The sequence below is a fragment of the Wyeomyia smithii genome, chromosome 2 (genome assembly GCF_029784165.1).
Source record: "Wyeomyia smithii strain HCP4-BCI-WySm-NY-G18 chromosome 2, ASM2978416v1, whole genome shotgun sequence".
NCBI classification, from domain to species: Eukaryota; Metazoa; Arthropoda; class Insecta; order Diptera; family Culicidae; genus Wyeomyia; species Wyeomyia smithii.
The window spans coordinates 278,780,064-278,785,901 of record NC_073695.1 but is presented as its reverse complement, the minus strand read 5'-3'; the positions used below and the strand labels follow the sequence as shown (position 1 = coordinate 278,785,901).

General features: G+C 37.9%; 1 pseudogene; it reads left to right on the top strand.

The window, feature by feature from the left end:
- Nucleotides 1-360: 360 nt before the first annotated feature.
- On the top strand, nt 361-2,390 carry LOC129720649 (uncharacterized; annotated as a pseudogene).
- Nucleotides 2,391-5,838: the final 3,448 nt, after the last annotated feature.

Genomic DNA, 5,838 nt, shown 5'->3' with positions numbered 1-5,838 from the left:
AACACACGCTGTAATGTGTGTATGTATCCGGACTCGAACCTCGAACTCTTGAATTATCAAGCATCATTCTTTCCACTCCTCCATGGTCTCGTTGTCCGAAATCCATATATTTTGGTAATAACTTTCTAATTTCATCGCATAAATGACTACGAGACATCGTAAAGCAAGAATCTAATTGGATTTCGCAGTGCGAGTTAGTTTGTAACTTTCTGCGGGAATACTCATTGTTTACATTCAGATTGAACTGTCATGGTCGTTCGAAAAAAAAAACGGTGTCGATGTTTGAAGCAAATAAGTGAATTTACTGCTATCAACAACAATTAAAGGTGAGTTTCCAAAAAAGATATGATGTAAAATAGTATGATTGATCCGAGTTGTTCGCAGATGTTTGCTGTGGCTCAATTTTTCGAGAAGCAGCAGCTGCGTGTACTGGCTGTTCCAGTTTCGTGGATGCACGACGGCTATCTGATGTGGCCTAAGCTTCCCTCCAACGACAAGCTGGAGAAGCTGCGTACTGGTGGAATTGAATTTAATGGTTCCACAAAAAAGATTCCTGCCATTATGGGTCGTAAATATAAAAGCCTACAAGCCGCGGAAGCTGCTGCTGAAGACCTACTTAAGCAGGAAGTATCGGACATCGAAGCTAAGCGGAAGTCACTGAAGCACCGGAGAAATCAGAAGATTGAATCACGCCCTCCTGAAGATTATAACAAAATGATCCAGTTGCAAACACGATCGCATCAGGGACAGATTCCTGGAACTGAAAAAAACGAACCACCTCGTCATTTACTGCAAACGAAGGATTTCGATACTCGGCCAATGGGATTGGCCAAACCTACCATATCAATCCAAACTGAGCAATCACTGGATCCAGGTGGTCCTGGTACCTGTAGCATTATTATGCCACAACATTCACAACCCCATTTGAATTCACAAAACAAGGAAGGAAAGGCCAATTCTAAAGGTAAATATTCTCAATTATCAACTCCCTCTCCCAGTGTGATACCAGCAAGCGAAAATCACGTTAACTACTGTCATAATATTCTGATATTTACTATAAATTCGTGAAAACTATCTGCTGGACGTTAAAAATATCTGCTGTACGTAAATATAGCTGCTTTTGCTGCTGGACGCCATATTTGTCACCCTTTATATCCAAATTTTGCAAACACACGCCTATTATCATATATTTTTTTATAGATGTGACTTCGGCCGCTCTATTAGAGCTTTCAGATGATCAACCGGCATTTCGTCTATATATCTGACTGATGAGAACATCATTTACATCGACCCACCGTCAAACAATTCTGGAGCCGCAGGAGAACTAGGTACATATGAATGCTTTGTGTTTTTTTATTTTTACCTATTACGAATATTCACGTGTACGTTACTTCGTGATTTCAGGCAACCCTGTAGATTCGTTAGGCGAAATAACAAGCGTTGTGACATCGTTGAAGTCCAACATAACAGAGCTGGGCTCTGCAGTAACCACCTTGAGGACTGAAGTGACGGATATGAGGAACGAAATGATTCAAATGAAGCTAGATATTATCGAGGGCATTAAAACATCGATTCGACAAGTGGTTGAAGATTGTTTGGACAAAAGCTTCCCGCGTTTTGCTACAATGCTACATATGGATTGTAGAGATGAATCTAAGCCACAAGCAGGAAATTCAGTTGAAAAACATAGTCACATAAACGACAAGGACGACTTAATCAACTTCAATAAAATGTTGGCCAACAAACATGTATTTGAGGAATACGTAAGTTTTAAGCTTTAAAATTTGCTTTTATTTTCATTTAGGCATCAACTAAATGTGATTTATGTTTCAGATCAAATACTCACAAAAATTATTCCCCCTACTAGTTACTACGGAAAAAGTTATTCTGCAAGCTAAATAATTGTGGACATTCTTTTCACACGACCGTTTTGGAATAATTTTACTTGGACCGGAAACAACCGAGGAAATAAGTCAAAAAGAGGTTTTCGCGAATTTGCCAATGTTCTACAACTTCTCTTCGCAATAGTAAGCATCGGTGACCCAACGTATACGAGAGTAAAATTGGAATCATTTTGCAAGAATCGACTTTTCCGCTACTCGAAAGCAAGATCTTCTAGTAAGCAGTTGCGCAGATCCACGTGTCGCCGCAAACGAGTGAAAGGCGATGAGGCAGTTGTACCAGTTGATGGTCTGGTTGATGACGACAATCGTAGTGGAGCGTATCATTCTAACCAAGAGTCAATTGATGCTGCTGTAGTTGACGATGCCGAGGATGGTGATGGACTGATTGATAATATTACAACTGATTCAACTGACCACGAAGAGTCAGATGAAGATTCGCATATGGATATTGACATGGCATCTCGTGTCGAAGTTTTGATCAATTAAATTAGATGGAACTTTGTTTGAGTGTGTAATTTTAAAGGCCTTCTGTACAATTTTGTATTCTTTTTCATTCGATTGGATTACACATATTTATATATAAGAAATATATTTATAAATTTGAACGTCAACCTCTCTAAAACTTACTGTTTTTCCATGTCTAGAGTGTGAATAAGAGGAACGAAAACAATTTTCGTTTTGTATTTAACAGCAACGAGTTTGCACATTATGCAGTTCACGTCAATAGTAATTTGCTTCGAAAAATTGTTCTTTTCTTCACCTGCAGCATAAACATGAATATATGAAGATTTAAATGGTTTTTCAAAAAAATCTACCTTATTAAGTATTGCACGACACTCAATATTCCAGCTTGAACCGCAGCATTTTCTAGGGAGATTATTGAAAGATCTTTAGTTAAAACCCATTTATCCTCAAAGTTTGTACTCCAAATAAAATCTGTTAAAGTAATTGCTACTTTTGATCCTGTTTTCTGTACTGCTTGAATAGATCTTACATTTGCCTGACAAACATCTCTGATAGCTACTGATGCTTCACTAGTGATGAGCTCGGTTAATCGATTGGCTATTTGATTCAAAGGTAAAGGTCCTGCATGAAGCATTTTCCTAATAGAATGAAGATAATTTTCGAAAGGATGAGCTGATAATGTGGATAGGCATCCAAATTTGCTTACTTCGTCTACAATATGACATAAATTGTGAACATTGCTTGTCAAGTAGTCAATGCCGTACAGATTCTTATAATTATTTATAAAATCAACAAACATATCCTTGGCAATTGGTAGCAAATGTTTATGAATTTCAGCCGAACAAATTCTGACTGAACAGAACAAGGTGAGAAAATGTTGATAGTACTTTTCTGGCAAATAATCTTTTAGTTACGATAATCCAACATAATTCAAAAAACTACGGTATTCCAAACCTTTCCACAAGGACACAAATTCCAATGAACGCATTCGACGATGAATTTCTTTCGGAAACCGTATTTGCACAAGAATGTTTGAAATTTAAATTTTCTCCTTTGTACTCCACTTAGCACGTTTCGTCATTGATCCCGTACGCCATCCATTCAATAACCGTAGCATTACTCCCAATTCCAAAAGATGCAGAGCGTCAGAGATTATGATATCTTCAATCATATCTATTGGCAAACGAACTAAAGGTGTATCACTGCGCTGGTGTTCAGGATATTCTTCGTCTCTAAACTTCTCGTTAGTTCGTGGTAAAGCGTTAGTTTGTGAAAATATCACTATATTAGCAGTATGAGAGTATTTACCCTTCGTCGTACACTTTAGACAACCATGTTTTCCATTGAAATTAATCACTCCCTTAATGAAGGATCGAGCGCGAAAGTCGCATATGAAGCAGCGTATTTTTATTGCAACGTAAAAACCATTAATCGTCAATCCTGACTGTAGCAAGGGCAGAAGCTCATCGCTAAAGGATTCAGAAATTCCGTAGCGCACTTAGGCTTGCCGGTTCCGTAATATATTCCAATTGCCATAGGGGGAATATCACGAAGTTCATGAATGTTACAGAGGATTGGCCAAAAGTTTTTGATGCTACTTTTATGCACGGGTAAACCGTCAATATTAATATTCAATGATATCGACATTGGCCGATCGAGATGTTCCAATGCCTTCTGCAAACAGTTCTGCAGCCTCTGGTGCCAATACCGTCCATTTTCCGTCATTTCCACAATTCGTACATTTCTAGGAGTTTTCATAATAGTTCGAGCATCATTCGGCAAATTCAAATTCAGATGAGAATTGAGGACTCCAACAAGAGATGTAACTGCGGCTTGAGTTATGTGAAACTCTGTAGACCACTTCCGGATAGCATCAATCAAACTCGCACTTATAGCTGGAAACGTTTAAATTCTAAATTTGCAAGTAATAATTTGATGCGATAAGTATTCTTACAGTCGTGGCTAGATGCAACCAGATTTTTAACCGGAAGTTGTGTTATATCATCTTCAATACTGACAGGAGTTTCTGCGGTAAGCTCCTGTAAATCCTTGTCTGCATTCATGGGAAAAAATTCGGAAAACTCTGGTTTTATCTTGTCCCTTTCCATAGCATTTTGATTAGCAAGTTGCCATCTTTTCCTAAACCGATTCAGCAATCGGCTATACGTTCCACTCTTTCGAGCTTTAATTATTCGTTTTTTGGTTAAATATTCACGCATTTTCTTCAGAATATGTCACTTAATGATACAAAACTAGAAAATAGTTACTGCGATTCTATATATTGGTAATATGTTTCAAAATGAGGACGATCAGTATTATCACAGCGTTAATCGCATACAATGTTGTAGAATGAAGGTTCGAGCGACTTAATTTATATACCATACGATGTACTGCAGATGGTTTTAATTTCCACGAATAGTCGTCAATGTGTGGATTTACTGCGAGTTTAATTAAACATTGAAATAGTTAATAGATAATAGAACCGACCACTTTAACGTTAGAATTCCGCAAAACAACTTGTTTGCGACGAAACATTTACATTGGTGATCTATCGTAGTTCTTCTTGCGAAGTAAGCAGTGCAATCATTAGCGGCATCCAGTTGTCTGGGATTGTTATCATGAATATTGTCGTTTTCGAGGATACAAAATGATACCTTTTGCAACTAAGTTTATATGCAATACGATGTGATACGGGAGATTTTTTATTTGCACGTATAATCATCACTTTGTGGAATTATTAAGAGTTTAAACAAACATGTAATGAGTTTATCTGTATTGCTATGCGAGTTTATTACCTTCATCGCAAGAAGTTCGCAAAACAACATCATATGCGATGAAACACTTACGTTGTTCACACAGCTTTACGATAGTGATGTACCATAGAACTTCTGGTTGTCTGGGTGTAGTGTATTCGTCTGATCTGCACGTGAAGGAAGACTCTATTTCGCAAAATACGGGGTCTGACATAGCTGTTCAATTGAATCGCCGTACAGTCTACTCGTGAAATTAACACGTACTAGACGAATGTAGCTCAGATTACATTTCGACGAATTTGCAGGTTGTTTAAATCGATAAGTAGCTGGGTAGTTGAAAAGGGTCAGTCCACGATAGTCTGCGGAGAGTAAAGCGAACGAACCGCCGTTGCATTGGCTCGATTTTGCTTACTACTTTCAGATAGTAGGGACTCCACACCGAAGCGCAGTACTCTCAACTAGATCGTACTAAAACATAATATGTATTTTTAGACAATAGACAATAGTCGACAATGTTAGTTTAGAGTCAAGCAGTACTCCCAAGTCCTTGACACAGTTTGTGTGTCGTAGAGGTGTATTCGCCATTGACAGGTTGTGATCAAAGATCACTGGACTAAACTTTCTTGAGAATGAAATTATCTTGCATTTGTCGACTGTTGCCAACTGTATAGTTTTATCTGGAAACGAACAGATATTTTTGGGTTTTTCGTTACAGA